Source organism: Salmo trutta, chromosome 21 (genome assembly GCF_901001165.1).
Source record: "Salmo trutta chromosome 21, fSalTru1.1, whole genome shotgun sequence".
Taxonomy (NCBI): Eukaryota; Metazoa; Chordata; class Actinopteri; order Salmoniformes; family Salmonidae; genus Salmo; species Salmo trutta.
In genome coordinates, this window is record NC_042977.1 from 30,793,660 (window position 1) to 30,814,667 (window position 21,008).

Sequence of the window (21,008 nt, forward strand, 5' to 3'; positions counted from 1 at the left end):
AATAAGAAGAGACTTGCTTGGACCAAGAAACACGAGCAATGGACAATATTTCTTTATTTTTTGGATTTGTGTGTATTGTTTTGTATTGTTAGATATTACTGCAATGTTGGAGCTAGGAACATAAGCATTTCTCTACACACACAACAAATCTGTTTTAGTCATTATTATGAGTTTTATCTCATTTGATATATGCCTACAAGTGCCTGAAAGCGTGCTCTCTCTCTCTCTCTCTCTCTTTTTCAATTTCTCTCTCTCTCTCTTTCAATTTCTCTCTCTTTCAATTTCTCTCTCTCTCTCTTTCAATTTCTCTCTCTCTCTCAATTTCTCTCTCTCTCTCTTTCAATTTCTCTCTCTCTCTCTTTCAATTTCTCTCTCTCTCTTTCAATTTCTCTCTCTCTCTCTTTCAATTTCTCTCTCTCTCTCTTTCAATTTCTCTCTCTCTCTCTCTCTCTCTCTCTCTTTCAATTTCTCTCTCTCTCTCTTTCAATTTCTCTCTCTCTCTCTTTCAATTTCTCTCTCTCTCTCTCAATTTCTCTCTCTCTCTCTCTTTCAATTTCTCTCTCTCTCTCTCTGTAACTGCCTCTAATCTCAAACATACTGTAATGTCGCCTTTCAAGGAGACTTCTCAAAAAGAAAAGAGAGCTTTTGTTCTTTCTCTCTCATCCTCTCCTCTAGCCCTCTAACACTATTGTAACGTTGGTATTGTTGAGTGGCCACAGATCTGAGTTTGCTGGTCTGATGTCTTCTAGTGTACCTACCTAGTGTACCTGATGACACTTTAAGGACATTTTAATAAACCGTACTTTACATTTATGTAGGCCATACAGTATATTGTGAATGTAGCTGTTTCCTGAATCTATTCAGTCTAACATTGTTCCTCTAAGCTTTAACTATTCATTATCTTACAGATTCAAGCTCAATGGAATACAATACATAGAATAAAATAAAACAAGAATAACAAAATCTCCCATGGTTATAGTTCTCATTCTGAGGGAGCCCCATCCACCACCTTTGGCCTGGATTCTGTCCGTCTGTGTTGAACATCATGCAAGATCAGGATCTGCAGCTGGAAGTGTTTCTGTGGTTTGGCCAGGTGTCTCTCTGCCCTGCCTGGCCTGCCTGGCCTGTCTGCCCTGGAATCTGGAAGCAGCAGGCTGGAGGGGTGAGGTTGCTCGATGTTCTAAGATGTCCAACTCAGCAGAACCACCTGACTGCTGCCCTTATGTAACTGATACAGCAAGCTAGAACGGCTGCAGGCAGGGTGAGGGAGAGAGAGGGAGGACTTCAGCTGTGTGTGTGTGTGTGTGTGTGTGTGTGTGTGTGTGTGTGTGTGTGTGTGTGTGTGTGTGTGTGTGTGTGTGTGTGTGTGTGTGTGTGTGTGTGTGTGTGTGTGTGTGTGTGTGTGTTGGAAAAAATATAAAAAATGTTGACACCATCGGATCACCACATTTCATATAGTTTCCAGGGGTTTCTGGCAAGCAGTGAGTTGCAGGTATCATTTTAAAAAAGCACAATATCTAATATCTGTGATAGCTGAAGAAAAGAGTAAGGAGAGATGCAGTGTTTCTGAACTTCTTCAGCTGGAGGTATTGGAGGGGCTTTTTAAGGGACCCAGCTGTGCGCCTTGGAGGTCCTGACTGAACTCTAACTGGGACAAGGTCAGTGTAGTGGGGGCCAGACTTTCAACTGCAGTCTTGGACTGAACTGAGCCACACTGAATTGATGAGCCCCTGGAGATTCTTCCAGCCTTCCACACAGCCCCTCAAACAATCACCCATTCATCCATCCCCAGCTATCTAACCGCACGGGATAGCATGATACATTCCTACACAAACCTTGACCATGTGGGACGAATATTATTGTACATTTAACAAAATGTTGACATTTATGATCATGAGAAATGTAAGATTCCTAAATTCTACCGAAAATAAAATGAATAATTGATCTTTCAGTTAAATTTTTGATTGTACATTAAAGCTTTAGAGAGGTAACATCAGGAAGTTATTACCGGAAAATGGAATGAAATAGAAGAAACTAAAGCAATGAAAGTACTATTAACTAAATGTAGCTAGTATATTTCTGGTCAGTGTGACTTAACTCTTGGCTAATACACATCACGCTTTGGCTTCATCTGCCAGTACTACTCAACTGTTACATAAAAGAGAAAGATGAGGAGGTTCAGGCAGTATGGGTGTGTCACCAACAGTACCTCCATGTCCCGTTAACCCATGTACTGTACATGTATCATCTTCAGTCCCTTCATACATACAGTACATACACCCCTGTCCCGTTAACCCATGTACTGTACATGTATCATCTTCAGTCCCTTTATACATACAGTACATACACCCCTGTCCCGTTAACCCATGTACTGTACATGTATCATCTTCAGTCCCTTCATACATACAGTACATACACCCCTGTCCCGTTAACCCATGTACTGTACATGTATCATCTTCAGTCCCTTCATACATACAGTACATACACCCCTGTCCCGTTAACCCATGTACTGTACATGTATCATCCTCAGTCCCTTTATACATACAGTACATACACCCCTGTCCCATTAACCCATGTACTGTACATGTATCATCTTCAGTCCCTTCATACATACAGTACATACACCCCTGTCCCGTTAACCCATGTACTGTACATGTATCATCTTCAGTCCCTTCATACATACAGTACATACACCCCTGTCCCGTTAACCCATGTACTGTACATGTATCATCTTCAGTCCCTTCATACATACAGTACATACACCCCTGTCCCGTTAACCCATGTACTGTACATGTATCATCCTCAGTCCCTTTATACATACAGTACATACACCCCTGTCCCATTAACCCATGTACTGTACATGTATCATCTTCAGTCCCTTTATACATACAGTACATACACCCCTGTCCCGTTAACCCATGTACTGTACATGTATCATCCTCAGTCCCTTTATACATACAGTACATACACCCCTGTCCCGTTAACCCATGTACTGTACATGTATCATCCTCAGTCCCTTTATACATACAGTACATACACCCCTGTCCCGTTAACCCATGTACTGTACATGTATCATCCTCAGTCCCTTTATACATACAGTACATACACCCCTGTCCCGTTAACCCATGTACTGTACATGTATCATCTTCAGTCCCTTTATACCTACAGTACATACACCCCTGTCCCGTTAACCCATGTACTGTACATGTATCATCTTCAGTCCCTTCATTACATACAGTACATACACCCCTGTCCCGTTAACCCATGTACTGTACATGTATCATCCTCAGTCCCTTCATACATACAGTACATACACCCCTGTCCTGCTCTGTTCACATGCCTGTTCTGAATCATCATCCATGTTCCAGTCAGAGATGAGAGACGGAGAGGTCAGCTACTGTAGCTACACATCAGCTACGTTTCTCTCCAAGTTACTAGCCGGTTATTTATAGAGCAAGAACAAATATACAATGGGAAGGAGGGTTAGTGGTTAGCAGGGAGGTGGAAGGGGTGGTGGGTTTCTGATGGAACATCTGTCCCTTTGAAAGGCATCTCCTCTCCTCCTCAGTATGTTCAGAATCCACTCCAGGGGTGTACTCGCCCCAGGGGTGTACTCGCCCCAGGGGTGTACTCGCCCCAGGGGTGTACTCGCCCCAGGGGTGTACTCGCCCCAGGGGTGTACTCGCCCCAGGGGTGTACTCGCCCCAGTGGCAGCCAGAGAGCTGGCATGCTAGTCAAAACAGAGCTGGAATGGAGGAGTAAAGTGTTCGCCATAGAGCCTCCCATACAGCCACCCTTCTCAACCCTGTGTGTGTGTGTGTGTGTGTGTGTGTGTGTGTGTGTGTGTGTGTGTGTGTGTGTGTGTGTGTGTGTGTGTGTGTGTGTGTGTGTGTGTGTGTATGTGTGTGTGTTGGTTCTTCTATCCTTGTGGGGACTTAAAATCCCCAAATGTCCCCAAAAAGGATAGTAAAACAAGGAAAATTCTCCCTTGTGGGGATATTTCCCACGTTACCAATTAGGACAAAGGCTATTTTAAGTTTAGGGCCAGGGCTACAATTAGGGTAAGAGTAAGGGTTAGTGGTTAGGTGTAGGGTTAGGAGTTAGGTTTAGGGTACGGGCAGGGGCGAAAATCTGATATCAACTTTGGAGGGGACAATTACATGAAATTTTCTCAAGAGCAATTCCTGAGGGGGACACCAAAAGTAGTGCTGTAACACATAGCCTACATTGTAATATGGTAAATGTATATTGAGGAACCAAAGAAATAAGGTGTTTGCCGTACTCCTAACTACCGGTACCCAAAACTACACAACAAATCACAACAGCAATACCATTGCCTTTAACAAATCTTAGTTCAGTCACCAGTTTAAGTTGAGAGTGGGGGTATCCATGGCATTTTCCAATTATGTTCCTATTTTACAAGTAAAAAAAATTGAGAACCTTTCATAATGTTGCCAAACAGACTCAACAAACTTACCTGAGACTCCCTGTCTCTGCCAGTCTGTCCCTGCATATCTGTCCCCAACTCTGCTGTCTGTGTGCCATCTGTTGCCTGCTCTGCCTAATGACATCATTGTGAAACATTTCCATTAGAATTTCATTTCTTTCTTATGAACATTTTATCAACTAGTCTTTGAGATATTAGGCTACTAGGGTTCTTACTATGCGTTTTGGTGTACTGAAAAATACTCTGATGTCCGTCTTTTATTTTTCTGCCATTTTTCTACCTGGCTGGCTGGCTGGCTACACACACAGTGTGTAGGTTATTTACAGTAGGAGATGGGCTTCTATCATCTTCAATCATTCTATTTGGGCTTCGATCTAAAAGGTAGCTAGCAAATGTGAAACGGATTAAAATGACAACAGTTGACAGCTGTATGAGTTCACCATTTACACAACATATGCTGCAACCTTTTGTAATTTTAATAGTTTGTTTCATATTGGCTGGCTTCCAACAATAGCTGAATTTGCAAAGCTAGCGAGCACCAATTCTGTTTCAGTGGTGTTTGCTATAATCTTTGCTACCCGGGTTAAATAAAGGTGAAATAAAATAAATAAATAAAAGTTCCCTTGCGACAATTTAGCTTTTGCAACGAGACCATTAAATATATTTAAGACAATGGTAGAAGAGAGTGTAGTTCTGTTCAGTTTGGATTTCAGTTTATCGCTAACCTTATCACAGGGACTTTGAAGCACTAACTTACATCATCTGCATGCTGATCTTGGAATAAATTGACGATAGCAAAGATTCCATCTTTGATGACACCACATAAATGGAATAGGTACTAGCTAGCTTAATAGTTAATATTTGCGCGCTAGCTCTGCATATTCAGCTAGTGTGTGTGCGCGATTGACTGGATTAACCTCACGTCAGTTACGTGCATTGAGTGCCTTTCAGACAGTAGATACGACCTCTCTGTTACCTAGCAAGCTAAGGAACTGTCAGTGGATCAAACCATTATGAGGCAAAGGGTGGGGGGGTCGCAATCTTTTGAAACTTAAAAACGCGCTATTAAGTGTCTATAATCAGCACAATTGCTTTCATTGCGTATTATTAATATTATTTAAATTACATAGTTATGTTTCAGTGATATAATGGGGGGGACAAATCATATTTTTCCCAGGATGGGGGGGTCGTGTCCCCCCGTCCCCCCCCGGGATTTCCGCCCCTGGGTACGGGTTAAGGTTAGGGTTTAGAGCTAGGTTTAGGGGTTAGGGAAAATTGGATTTTGAATGGAAATTAAATGTAGGTCCCTACAAGGATAGAACATAACGTGTGTGTGTGTGTGTGTGTGTGTGTGTGTGTGTGTGTGTGTGTGTGTGTGTGTGTGTGTGTGTGTGTGTGTGTGTGTGTGTGTGTGTGTGTGTGTGTGTGTGTGTGTGTGTGTGTGTGTGTGTGTGTGTGTGTGCGCGCGTCTCAGAGTCATGCACCCTGGCAGTTCACCATGATAGGACAACACTCACCTTTGTCTGCATGGGCCAACAGAGCTGCTCTTTGAGCAGGAAGAGAGGTATTTTCTGAGGTGTGAGAAGAGAAATTACACTCTCAGGCAGACCATGTAAGCCTGTCTGAGCATTGGCTACTGATGAGGTGTGGAGATCCTCAAATAACCTCTTTCTCTATATCCGAAGAGGAAACAAGGAGTCTGGAGAGGAAACAAGGAGTCTGAATAGTTCAGTACAATAGGTGGGAATATCTGTCAATTAGATGGGCTCAACACAATGGAATCCCTGTCATTTGTATGGAAGAGCCTCAACGTGTTTGCATGCATATAATGTTTGTTTGTGTTATCTCAATATTGAAGAGTACCAAAATACCACAGGATTTAGTATGTTTTGGGGTGAAAATTATATTCTGCTCTAGGCAAATGCTCTCTAAAATCCCTCTACCACCCAACCCAAACCAGCATCTCTGTACTGTACTGTTATTGCTAAGAATGTTGAGTATGCCTGGTAATGTCGAAATAGTATACATTTGATTTTACGGTCACATGTCTGTTCATTCTTCTAAATGGATCTCATAAAACAAGCATTTTAACAGAGGCCAGTCACTAGTTCCAACGGTTGTGTAATGTGGGTTAGGAACAAACCTACTTTAGATATAACAACAGGGGGAATATAAATTCATTCAACAAGCTGGCTATAGGCTCGCTAGTGGCCAGTCACTTTAAAGACCCACTCACCCAGTAATACAATGTTGTTATCAAACATGTTTGATTTGGCACAAGTAGCTTCTCCCTTCTCTTTGAAACCCGACTATTGTAATACGGTGCTTAAACTGCTCTAATCCTCTAGCAGATTGGGCCGATGGATGTACTGTAGAACTGGCGTTACGTGGGGTTGTGGGTTGGGGCCATGGCGTCTGCAGTCTCCTGGGGGCCCTGGGGTTATGGCTGGCCCCTGGGTGCGTAGGGCCAGGCATGGCAGGGCCAGGCATGGAAGGGCTGAGGGCTGGTGAGATTACGGGGGACTGACACAGGCTCTGTTTAGTCTGTCTGCGTCAGTGACGCTTCATTACACACTCATAAATTCACCAGCACTGACACCACCGGTACGACCTTCCCACACACTCACTCACACACACACATACGCACACCAACTCACAAGTACATACAAGAACGTATACAGTACATATACACAAGTATACACAAACATGGACAAAATCGTAATACACAAGATGACATTTTCATATCTTTATTATTATTTGTATTCTGTATTTTGCATTGCTAAGTGCAGGAGGGTCATCAACCTTGGCTAAACGGGGTCTCTCAGATGTTCTCTTCATTGTGCGTTTGTCCTTATACCTGTCACATTATGTCTGGTCTTTGCAGGGCCAAGGCTAGAGAGAGAGGCTGACTGGCTGAGATAGATGAAGGGTGACGAAATCAGCAACAAGCATGTTGTTTGGTATAAATCAAGATTCATTTAAATATATATTACAAAGATGATTTACACAACAACAAGAAAATGTCAACAAGAGGAGGTATAGACCTAATAGAACATGTACTATTAATATATACATATAAGAGGTTTACTTAACAAACCCAAACTACCCAAATTCAAACATATAACCACAGTAAATGGTACATATATAATATAACTACAATATCAACAACAAAAGTAGAAATAATGACAACAGGAATGGTTATAATGACGCTAATAATACAAATAAAAAGAACTAGAATAGACTAATAAAATATTTTTCCACAATGTTCAACTGATAATTTATCAACTTTAAGATAAACCAAAATTGAAATGACTATACATATAAAAAATACACTATATTGTGGTAGTATTTGATTTCTAAATGCTTTGTGCCGACATGCTTCTTTAAAAAAAAGTACTGTTTGATTATGTATTTATTCCTTAACTTTCTCTATTGAAAAAAAAATTGGTAAGATTCATTTTCATAAATATCTAAATTCACATTATTCATCCCCACAAATTATTAATCTTCAACATAATTATTATAATTTAACATTTAGCTAATTCATGAACATTTGTGAAAAGTTGAGTTATCAAATCTCAAAAGTCTTTACAAATTGCATGGGAATATTTTGGTAATATGGATAGTTACTGTATTCTTTCTCCTAGCTGTCATGCAGGGTGTTGGAAATAAGAAGATTCTGAGGTTCAGCGACAGACTAAATAAACACAACGAGAGCAGTAGTATCACATGGGATTGCATGGACTCGGAAATTATAACGAAGCCTTTGAAGAGAATGAATGTTATGCTTTGAAATATGATACTCTAATGATAGAAAAGCTTCAGCACTCTTTCTTACTATGATCATCGTGTCGAATGAGCAAACATAAGGTACGTTCTTAAAACAATATTGAGGGCTAGCTCAAAGAGAATTAATTTAATAGTCAATAGAGACTAATATTCAAATGTTCTATCTAACTATCTATCTACCTACCTATCTACCTGACAATATTTTCAATAGACACAGAAAAGTATCTATATTTACTGATGCATCTTTATATGAACAAATAAATGTTAAAAGAGAGCATTAACATCCATTTACAATATTTTCAAATGAATGGATGCACTTACAGTACACTAAATACTTCTCACTCTCAAGCAAAGTCATGAAAGTGTATTCATATTTTTAAAGCTAAAACAATGTCATTTATAAATTAATAGCTTACTAAAAATCTATAAAAAAATTTTTGTAATGTTAACTATTCAAATATTATGTTGTAAGAAAAAATAATATTATTAGCCATAAAACTAAGATACCTTTTTTCTGTAAGTTTTAGCATCAGATCTTTTAAAGGTAAAGTGAAGCCAAGAACAAAACTAAGTACAGAATCCATGTCCAAACAAGGACATGCTGTAGCTGTTGCAGGGGTGTTGAATAAGAGGTACACCCACTCAGTACTACATGGTTCTGGACTGGTCTGGTTCTGAGATTGACAGTGTTGGTGTAATCAGGATACGTGAGTGAGTGAGTGAGTGAGTGAGTGAGTGAGTGAGTGAGTGAGTGAGTGAGTGAGTGAGTGAGTGAGTGAGTGACTGAATTCCCCAGGGTGGAGTTCACTGGTCTGTAATAGCTGCCTGAGGCCCAGGACCCAGCATGGGGAAGGTCTGTAATAGCTGCCTGAGGTCCAGGACCCAGCATGGGGAAGGTCTGTAATAGCTGCCTGGGACCCAGGACCCAGCATGGGGAAGGTCTGTAATAGCTGCCTGAGACCCAGGACCCAGCATGGGGAAGGTCTGTAATAGCTGCCTGGGACCCAGGACCCAGCATGGGGAAGGTCTGTAATAGCTGCCTGAGGCCCAGGACCCAGCATGGGGAAGGTCTGTAATAGCTGCCTGGGACCCAGGACCCAGCATGGGGAAGGTCTGTAATAGCTGCCTGGGACCCAGGACCCAGCATGGGGAAGGTCTGTAATAGCTGTCTGAGGTCCAGGACCCAGCATGGGGAAGGTCTGTAATAGCTGCCTGAGGCCCAGGACCCAGCATGGGGAAGGTCTGTAATAGCTGCCTGAGGCCCAGGACCCAGCATGGGGAAGGTCTGTAATAGCTGCCTGGGACCCAGGACCCAGCATGGGGAAGGTCTGTAATAGCTGTCTGAGGTCCAGGACCCAGCATGGGGAAGGTCTGTAATAGCTGCCTGAGGCCCAGGACCCAGCATGGGGAAGGTCTGTAATAGCTGCCTGAGACCCAGGACCCAGCATGGGGAAGGTCTGTAATAGCTGCCTGGGACCCAGGACCCAGCATGGGGAAGGTCTGTAATAGCTGCCTGAGGCCCAGGACCCAGCATGGGGAAGGTCCGTAATAGCTGCCTGAGACCCAGGACCCAGCATGGGGAAGGTCTGTAATAGCTGCCTGAGGCCCAGGACCCAGCATGGGGAAGGTCTGTAATACCTGCCTGAGGTCCAGGACCCAGCATGGGGAAGGTCTGTAACAGCTGCCTGGGACCCAGGACCCAGCATGGGGAAGGTCTGTAATAGCTGCCTGAGGCCCAGGACCCAGCATGGGGAAGGTCTGTAATAGCTGCCTGGGACCCAGGACCCAGCATGGGGAAGGTCTGTAATAGCTGCCTGAGACCCAGGACCCAGCATGGGGAAGGTCTGTAATAGCTGCCTGAGGCCCAGGACCCAACATGGGGAAGGTCTGTAATAGCTGCCTGAGGCCCAGGACCCAACATGGGGAAGGTCTGTAATAGCTGCCTGAGGCCCAGGACCCAGCACCCTCACTCCATTTCAGGCACTATCTACCAGAGCAAGCTACTATGAGAGAGATATTAAGACCAGCTTTGTATTCTGGGAAATATTTGTAAGAATTGTAGGTTTACGTATATGTACATTTGTTAACATACTGTATGTCATTTTTCATATAATAATCAACAATGAATTTTGTTAATTCTGCATTACTTTTAGTATTACTTAATTGTTGAGATAACAGTGTAGTAGCAGTGTAATTAATATCTGTTGAAATATTTACTTAATTTTATAATATTTTTTTATTATACATTATGATGAAATTATGATGTTTGAGAAAGATAATAAATCAAGGGACTCAATGTTTAAAGCGACAAATAACCAAAATAATTGTGAAACTATGCGAGACAAGGTGTTTTACTGCATCATGAAAACAATGTCACATAAAACTACCTGGGGGTCACGATCAGGGTACAGAACAGAACTAGATTGTCATAGGCAGATGAGTCATTCAGTGAAAGGATATGGTAACTATAGGTGGTCACATACATACCTATTTTGAGGTGCTTCTCGGTAAGGGCTGGTCATTGTAAAAACTGTTAAAACAAGGATAATAGATTCATAAGACAATAGTATTACAATTCTTCCATGCAAGATATAACCCCTATTTAGTTTTCCTTAAACCAATTAGGACACAAAACAGGAAAATCACTTGAGACCTTCAATGAAACCGGTGAATTATTCGGTGTAATGAAAAGGCGAGAAATGACATGTTACTGCATGTTATCACAGAGAAAAGTCAGTGTCATTTGTTAGTATAAATCTCCAAAGCATGCCTACTGAATGTGTGTACTCTACAATCACTTGGGTTTAAGCTTTGGACAACACAATTGTATTGATGGAATGTGATCAGCTGAGGGAGTAATACTGTACATTGTTCACACAAAAGTCGACAAGGATTAATTCCACGGATTTAGAATTTCAATCCAAGCATATTGGTTCTCTCTGATGTCAGGCCAAAACTGTCAGTGGTTTAAACCTCTAAGCAGAAGTGATGATATGTATTACCACAGGATTACATGGATTACATAGATCTGATGACAAACAATTCAGATGAATTTGACATCAAAAACCAACCCTTGTTGTGGAGTGCTGGAGTAGGACCTCTATCCGTCACACTGTTGGAATCAGCTCAGTCCCGGCAGCATTAACTCTATTGTATGAACTTATTCAGCATGTTTGAATATTGCCAAGGAGATCAGCAATCCAAATATAATCAACAGCTAAGTTTATTATAGGCAACAGGGTGACTCTTTCAGTTGTCTTTAGAAAACTCACTCAGATTTTTGTTGACATCACTTCTTTCAGATCTTTCATCAAGTCTTTCTACAGTTGATTTCGATTGTCTACACATTTTCACAGAAGGCATTAGGCATCATTGGTCTGAACAATAATGATGAAATAGAGTCTCAGGGCCCAAATGATTTATGTCAATAGAAAATGACCATGGATCCCTGGAGGAAAGTTCTACTCATCAAAATAACACAGTGAACATTAGGTACAAGGTGTAAATGCAACAATGTATTCCTATAGTCAAATGCCCCCCCCCCCAAAAAAAACAACATACATCTAGATTATAGACTTATCGAGAATATTCCAGAAATAAAATCAATATTCAAACCTTATTAAATACTTAATCAAGCAGACACAAAAGTCTCCCATCGTAACCTAGCCCCTGTGTCAAATGCAGCCCTGTTCTGTTCCAGGAGACCCCAGTGACCCGTAGGTCAACATCAACATGGGTTCAAATTGGCCCTGGGCGGATGAGCGGTGGCACAATAAAGCAATTTACAACACTAGGCTGGTTTTTAAATTGGTAATAATGAAAGGTCATGACCTTCAAATAACATCCATCACCAACATGTACCCGCCCCAAACGTAACCCGCCCTCATGACATAAATAGTAAGAATGGTGCCATCAAAACCCTGCCTCCTACCCATATCAAAAAACATCACACCTGATGACAACCATAGGATAGAACATAGAGAAAATAAAGCAAACCCAAAAGTCCATTCCATTGTAGTGGGTAAATTCTAAATTCCACTCAAATTGTAATTATGAATCTGTTGGCATAGCAAGCGTTTAATAACCATCATGCATGTTTGTTGGGGTTTGAATTGTTTTCCATCAGTCAATACGCCCACCGGGATCTCACACTCTTACTAATAGCTTCAGTTGTGCAACGCACCAAAATATTTAGTGTAATGGCTGGTTACTGCACTCTAGCTGGTTATCTCCTCTGCTGCGAGCTGTCACTCTGTGCCCCAAAGCTAATTTAAAGGGCCAGGATGTTTTTTTTGTTTGCTCACACCGCAGAGGGGTAGAGCGGGACTGGCAGACTGGAAAAACAAGGGAGGGGTGGGAGCACAGCAAGCACGCCATGCCCCCTTCAATCACTCCCCTGTGCCAAAACGCTGACACCAACCGATGAAGAATCCTGACAAAACATTCCCAACGAGAGACAGAGACAGAGAGAGACAGACACACACACACACATAGAGAGAAAGAGAGAGAGAGAGAGAGAGAGAGAGAGATTAATTAGGCTCTCACCCAACAATGAACACATAATAACACTTACTGGTACAGCTGCTGTGCACCTCAATCTCTCTTTCTCTCTTTCTCTCTCTCTCTCTCTCTTTCCTGTCATCACCTCCTCACTCACTCCATTCCATACCTCCCTCACTCTCTATAGCTTCCCTGAATGATGATCTACCTTCACTGCACATAATGTAACAATAAAGATTGATCAAAATTCACCTCTTCCTGTTCCTGACTAACCCAATCCTCTCACACCACTTCCCTCTCTACCCAAATCAAACTTCATTGGATTATACCTCCCACACATGTAGCAAACTTCCTTTCTCTCACAAAGAGACACAGGTTTCCTTACCTGTTCAGTGACTCCTCCCCTTCCTTTGACTTAATAGAGATCCGCCTCCTCCAACCTCATTATCCTGGTGTTCCCATTTCCTTTACCCTCAAGCCTTCTCTCATGCTCCCAGTCTTTCTCCATCATCTATCAATCCAGTCTGTCTCTGTCTGTGGTATGCTGCGTTGTGAAGCTTGCACAAATCCGAGAAGTGACAGTCAGACAGAAGTGGCATGGAATAAAAGAGCCACTAACAACATTAACTCTATGACTTTGGACTTGTCTGGGACATCACGGTTCTCTGGCCTGATGGCTCTCTGCTGCCACCTGTCTGTGGAGGAGTGCACTGCTAGAACACTTTCAGAGATAGAGTATTTACAGTGTCAGGGTATTGAATAATACTCATGAAACTCATTATAATAGTTCTGCCTTCTTTTGCTAGCTGCATGGTTGAGCGCTACTTACTAAACACTGACAACACTTTGAATCTGTCGTGATACACCGACATGTACTGACAGTGGGGCAGCAGGTAGCCTAGCGGTTAGAGCGTTGGGCTAGTAACCAAAAGGTTGCTGGAGCAAATCCCTAAACTGACAAGGTAAAAATCTGTCCCTGAACAAGGCAGTTAACCTACTGTTCCCTGGGAGGCCGTCATTGTAAATAAGAATTTGTTCTTAACGGACTTGCCTTCTTAATAAATAACATTTTTTACTGTGGAAGTATGTAGTGAGTGCAACATGAACATCTGTAAACTATGTGCTTGCCACACATGCAGAACCAACTTGCTGACAATGTCTGATCATTTCCTCTTCCCTCCCGGGGTACAGTCCGTTTCCCATTGAGAAGAAGAAGGGATGCATGGAAAAGAAAAGCAGTCTCTTGTTAGAATGACCTCTAGGTTGGTTGGCTCTTGTTTCAGGGAGAGTTAGAAGCTTACAACCTCTAGAAACAGTGTCCCAACTGAAGGCAGACGCTTACAAAGCTCTGACCGCACATTCTAAAACCGCAGTTAGCCCAAACTAAACATCTTATTCACTCACTGAAAAGAGAGAGAGAGATGCAGACAGAAATGAGAAAAAAGCTCATTTTACTTTTAACTCCAGGCTGTTTACTCAACATTTCAGCAGGGTTAAAAATAGCATGGAGCCGATCCACATTAAAAGCATCTCTCGCCCCATAACTGGTCACAAGAGGGATCTGTGAAATGGAGCTGAACAATACTCTAACTGACAGGGAGAACCGCTGAGTAGAATGAAAATCCTCCTGCATAACCCTACAGCACTTACAGCTAAACATTAACATGAGAGAATCTCACAGTATTGCTATAAGATTCCCTCTAACTTGGTCTCATATCCATATTCATATCCATATCCATATCCTCATATCCATATCCTCATATCCATATCCTCATATCCATATCCATATCCTCATATCCATATCCATATCCATATCCTCATATCCATATCCATATCCTCATATCCATATCCATATCCATATCCATATCCTCATATCCATATCCATATCCTCATATCCATATCCATATCCATATCCATATCCTCATATCCATATCCTCATGTCCATATCCATATCCTCATATCCATATCCATATCCTCATATCCATATCCTCATATCCATATCCTCATATCCATATCCTAATATCCATATCCTCATATCCTCATATCCATATCCTCATATCCATATCCTCATATCCTCATATCCATATCCTCATATCCATATCCTAATATCCATATCCTCATATCCTCATATCCATATCCTCATATCCATATCCTAATATCCATATCCTCATATCCTCATATCCATATCCTCATATCCATATCCTCATATCCTCATATCCATATTCTCATATCCATATCCTCATATCCATATCCATATCCTCATATCCATATCTATATTGTCATATCCATATCCAACTTGTATCTTAGGTCAAAATATTTGAAATTGGAGATAATTTTCAGGAAAATCTGGCAAGCACGTTACTAGTAGTTTGAGTGATATCTCAAAAATCACAGTGTGCAAAACACATTTTCGAATTGTAAATCAAGTCAGACAAATGAATCTTCTCCAGAGGAGGCTCCTTGTATCTGCCCCAGTGTGAATGGTATGTGGATCTCTTATCTTCTTGCCCAGTGGGTCGATGTAGACATGATCATTGAAAGCATGAGTACTGACAACTGTTGTCAAATGCAGATGTTCATAAGATTCCATACATCCTTGCCCAGAGACTGAGATTGCTTCATTGCAAGACAATGACTCACTGAATCACTTACAGATGATTAATTAAATTACTCACTGAATCACTACTCTGTAAAATGGTCCGATTCCATGCACAATAAATTACTTAGTGAATCTCTGTTCTATTAGACAGTTTGATTCTACTGTAAATGACTCACTGAATCAGTGCTGTTAGACTCTGTATCTGCTCTCTGAAAGGTTGATTCTCTGACTGAATCGTCCCAGGCAGGAAGCTCTTCAGGCTCTAACATAAATAGCAATCATCCAACGAGTAAACCAATCACCGGCTTTGTTACAAAATATGCAACAATCAATTAGCCAATGGATTTCCTACCAAATGAATGAAGTAAATCAAAGCATCGAGGGCATGTTGTTAAGGACAATTTACACTTTTTTTATTAAATGAATTCCACACCCTATGGCCATTTGCAGTTTTTAACATGCTGAAACACTTTCTTTTCAGGTGGATTATATGGTATTTGATATAGATTTGATCATTTGGTCCCACTTTACATTGGTGCTAAAATGCATGTAGTTACATGGGAAATACAGGTAGGCCTACAATTTTAGTTTTTGTTGTTGATGTTTGTCATTGCGCTTGTTACTTGTGCAGTTGGTACAGATGAGTATGTTTTAGTTCTGGCATTACTTGTCTTAGTACTACAGAATATACTGTAGATTAGTTTGGAAATGCTTCATGATTATCTGTTTGACAACAGTCTCTTTCCATTAGAAAGCCTGTACACTGCCTGCGGTCTCTACAGCTCATCTTCACATGTGCTTCTCCGATCGCATACACACAACACACGCAGCTGTCTCACAGGCAAGCAGGAAACAGGCTGAGGTCCGTAGCATCCAGCTGCTAATCAGAACCAGACTGAAGCATTCCCCTGGAGGGGACTACCAGACCAGCAGGCAGGGAGTCGGTCAGACAGGCAGGCCATCACCAGGATGGAAGTTACAGAGAAGATAGAGCTAAAGGAGATGACTGTACTGTCCATAGATACAATATAGTACAGTACCATTCAAGGCCTGTTTGCTTGGTGTGGAGTGTGATATCTACAGCAGTAGCTGGGTGTAGTTAGTTACTGAAGACATGACAACATCTCCCAGGTCACTGAATACGAGCTAGAAGACAGATTCTCTATTGGAAAGTTAGCGAGGCAACATGTTGCAAGAACATGTTGCACTGATTTGCTTATAGTGCTCTGTTTTGCTCTGACAAACGGCCTTGGAATGAACAGCAATGTCCAGACAGTTCTACGTCGGTTTCTCCAGTGTAGTGGAGGATAATAGGAAGCTTACGCTTGTTGTTTCATTGAGACATTGACGAGACACAAACTGATCACACGTTTACATGATCACGCTAATTGTGTTGTGAGTAATACCATATTTATTGTCCCTTTGTATGAATGTCAGTTTTTTTTACCCCGTTCCCCATTGACAGTATGTTATCAATGTACCGGATTCTGATATTTCTATGACACCACAGCCATTGTGCTGTATAGGGTCAAGATACCATATTGGCATATTGGACCTTACTGCCATTGGTACATCTGCTCTAGACAGTGCTTCCCATATTGCCTCTGTAGCAGGGTCCATAGAGAACCAATATGAGATGGGAGTGGGGGGGAGTACATGGACCAACCCTGAAACACAGGTAGAGGGCAGGTTAAAGTAGGAGAGATGTAGAGCAATTAGCCCACAGCGACCCACACACACCAATCCAAATGACCTGTACCATACCTGTGGTCATAGCAAAACAAAGACCTTGGCACAGATCCCACCTAACACCCCCCCTACCCTCCCCTCCTCCCCAACCTGTCTCATACGTTCACCACATCAGAGCAGCTCACGGACGCTGCAAACCAGCGACAGGGCAATCAGCGCCAAAGGACCATCACAGCTCAGCAGAGTTCAGCTTGTCAAAACAGCCTGATTGCCTTTCATTTGATTTTCCTAAACCCAGCAAACTCCTCTGAGAACTTCTGTCAGCACAAGCAGCCAACAGTTGAGCAAACAGGATTAATCGTCATGGCAACACCTGGAAGCAGCACGTGCAAGCTGTAGGCTAGGTGGACAATGAGCCTTCAGTTAGCTAGCTGCCACAGCTAATGACCTGGCCATGCTGCTATATCTAAGCAGCATGTCTAGGTTGTTAGGCATGAGGCGGTGTGGTATACGGCCAATATACCATGGCTAAGGGCTGTTCTTACACACGAGTGCCTGGATACAGCCCTTAGCCTTGGTATATTAGCCATATACCACAAACCCCAGAGGTGCCTTATTGCTATTATAAACTGGTTACCAACGTAAGTAGAGCAGTAAAAATACATGTTTTATCATACCCATGGTATACAGTCTAATATATCATGGCTGTCAGCCAATCAGCATTCAGGGCTTGAACCACCAAGTTTATAAACATATTTATCTTTGACAAGTACCGAGACAGGCATTCTGCGAACGACTGACAACATGCTTTTCTTTCAGAGGATAGTCCCTTAGAATATTTCCCCCAGCTCTGTTAGACTGATGGAGGAACTGAAGATGGACGTTTCCCTGACATTTCTGAAATATTTAGTTAGGATCAACATTTGTCATAGTTTATCCTCACAGTTTATAATTAATACTGCACCAGAGCTTTTATGAAGAGCTTTATGCTCTCCCAAGTAGTAAGCAGACTGTCACACATTTAACCTACAGTCACCAGATACTGTACAGTACGTGACTGAGGTCCTCGTGAGTAGATATTGATGCTGCTGCAGCCAGGGTAATGGAGAGATGAAGGGAGGTAGGGAAATGTTAGGTGTTTCATTAGATTCAGCATATTTTCATTATTTTGTCATTATTTTGTTCAAGGGTTCATCTGGGGTGAATGATGAAAATATTATTGCAATGGCAGTTCACTCAGAAGACACATTAAGGGATGTGTTTAATATATTTACACACTTCACAGCTCCCAAGAAACAATAACACCTCCTACACATTTCATTTAAAAAAGCTTGTCTGGGAGTGAGGAACATTGGCTTGTTTTTCTACAATAGTGTGTTCCTGGAAAATGACTGTGCCATCATCTCATCTCATGGTGACTATGACCACCCGAGGTATGGGATCTAACAGCTGACCTGCATCGACCCTGCTGATTTTCCCATCCATCCCAGTCAGGAGAACATATAATGACCATTCCCCATGTGTCCCAGTCCGGGTCACAGGCAGGTGGAGCTTCTGTTTGACGCCAGTGGGCTGAGTTCCTAACTCGTCTGTCGCTGTTTTTTACACACACACAGTTTTACAGCACGTTGACCCTTAGGTCGTAGACAATACGGTGAGCCATGCGCTCAGCCTTTCTCTGCTTTTAAGTTTTACAGCACGTTGACCCTTAGGTCGTAGACAATACGGTGAGCCATGCGCTCAGCCTTTCTCTGCTTTCAAGTTTTACAGCACGTTGACCCTTAGGTCGTAGACAATACGGTGAGCCATGCGCTCAGCCTTTCTCTGCTTTTAAGTTTTACAGCACGTTGACCCTTAGGTCGTAGACAATACGGTGAGCCATGCGCTCAGCCTTTCTCTGCTTTCAAGTTTTACAGCACGTTGACCCTTAGGTCGTAGACAATACGGTGAGCCATGCGCTCAGCCTTTCTCTGCTTTTAAGTTTTACAGCACGTTGACCCTTAGGTCGTAGACAATACGGTGAGCCATGCGCTCAGCCTTTCTCTGCTTTTAAGTTTTACAGCACGTTGACCCTTAGGTCGTAGACAATACGGTGAGCCATGCGCTCAGCCTTTCTCTGCTTTTAAGTTTTACAGCATGTTGACCCTTAGGTCGTAGACAATACGGTGAGCCATGCGCTCAGCCTTTCTCTGCTTTTAAGTTTTACAGCACGTTGACCCTTAGGTCGTAGACAATACGGTGAGCCATGCGCTCAGCCTTTCTCTGCTTTTAAGGGGGTTGTTTCCTGTCTTTTCTGTGCACCATGCCAAAAAGATGACAGCTATCAAAAAAGAGAGAGTGGATTGGGCAAGAAAGGGCAGGGAGATGGACAAACAGAACAAAAAATAGAGAGATAAAGAGGCAGACGGAGCGATAGGGGGGGAGAGATGGGGTGAGAGATGTGTGATTGCATGATTGTGGGTCAGAGACTCAGGTCGGGGGCGTGAGGCCTGGGTTGGCAGTGAAGAGAGCAGGAGCTGGTGGTGGGATTGGTGTGGGGCCATAGGAAGCACTGTGCTGAGGAGATAACAGTGTGTGTGTGTGTGTGTGTGTGTGTGTGTGTGTGTGTGTGTGTGTGTGTGTGTGTGTGTGTGTGTGTGTGTGTGTGAGAGAGGGGGGCAGGAAGAGCAGGGTCCACTGGTGGCTCATTAAAGCCCATTAGGGCCCAGCAACACAGACAGGATACGGCAGTGAATAGAGGAAAGCAGGGGCAGGGACCAGCGCACTGCTACTCTCTCAGCCCCTCACACACACACAAACACATCCAACACCACTCATCTCTCCTGTTCTGAGCCAGGGATATACATCCATTGACTACGGGGAGAGCCCTGGACTCAAGAGTAGGATCCCACCCTTCAGAGAACAAAAGGAAAGATGACAGGTTGAAAATGAATTAGGATGAAATATGAGTCTGCTTACACCGCCGTTCAAAGCAATTGTGCCCACACAGACACACACTTACACGCCCGCACGCACACTGCACTCCCTCCCTCCCTCCCGCTCCTTCCCTCTGACAGGCAGGAATCCAGGGCAGAGGGCTGTGCTGGAGGGTCTGATGTGAGTTGTGTCTTGTTGTGTCTAGCCGTCCTGTTAGATGACAGGTGAGAGAGGCTCTCTGATCCCTCTGAAACTCTGTAATCTAGTTAAGAATGTGGGATTAGTGGTCCCTTTGGAACAGGGCTGAGGTCCCCTCTGTCGTCGGACTGATGCAGAGCTTTAGAGGAGAGTGAGAAACCCTCCAACATGACATGACATGACTGGAAGGAATTTTCGGGGCATGGATATGGGTGCTATAGAGGTCTCCCGTGGACTTCTTAGTTTGGTCCACAGTGGATACAGGAAAGGAAATTCTGTGAGTAGAGATGAACCAACTCTACCTACACTAAGACTGGTGTTAAGGACAGGAATAGGATTGTATAGTCAGTTGCCTAGATACACTACCGTTCAAAAGTTTGGGGTCACTTAGAATTGTCCTTGTTTTTGAAAGAAAAGCACATTGTTTTGTTCATTAAAATAACATCAAATTGATCAGAAATACAGTGTAGACATTGTTCATGTTGTAAATAACTATTGTTGCTAGAAACGGCAGATTTATATGGAAAATTTACATAGGCGTACAGAGGCCCATTATCAGCAACCATCACTTCTGTGTTCCAATGGCATGTTGTGTTAGCTAATTCAAGTTTATCATTTTAAAAGGCTAATTGATCATTAGAAAACCCTTTTGCAATTATGTTAGCACAGCTGAAAACTGTTGTCCTGATTAAAGAAGCAGTAAAACTGGGCTTCTTTAGACTAGTTGGGTTCAATTACAGGCTCAAAATGGCCAGAAACAAAGAACTTTCTTCTGACACTCGTCAGTCTATTCTTGTTCTGAGAAATTAAGGCTATTCAATGCGAGAAATTGCCAAGAAACTGAAGATCTCGTACAACGCTGTGTACTAC

General features: G+C 42.6%; 1 long non-coding RNA gene across 1 annotated transcript; it reads right to left on the reverse strand.

The window, feature by feature from the left end:
* Positions 1 to 7,178: 7,178 nt before the first annotated feature.
* On the reverse strand, positions 7,179 to 13,318 carry LOC115157146 (uncharacterized). The gene is made up of 3 exons (XR_003868392.1): positions 13,122 to 13,318; positions 10,724 to 10,766; positions 7,179 to 7,360 (listed from the first exon to the last, which is right to left on the reverse strand). It is a non-coding gene; the product is annotated as an uncharacterized LOC115157146 (long non-coding RNA).
* Between the last annotated feature and the right edge of the window lie 7,690 nt (positions 13,319 to 21,008).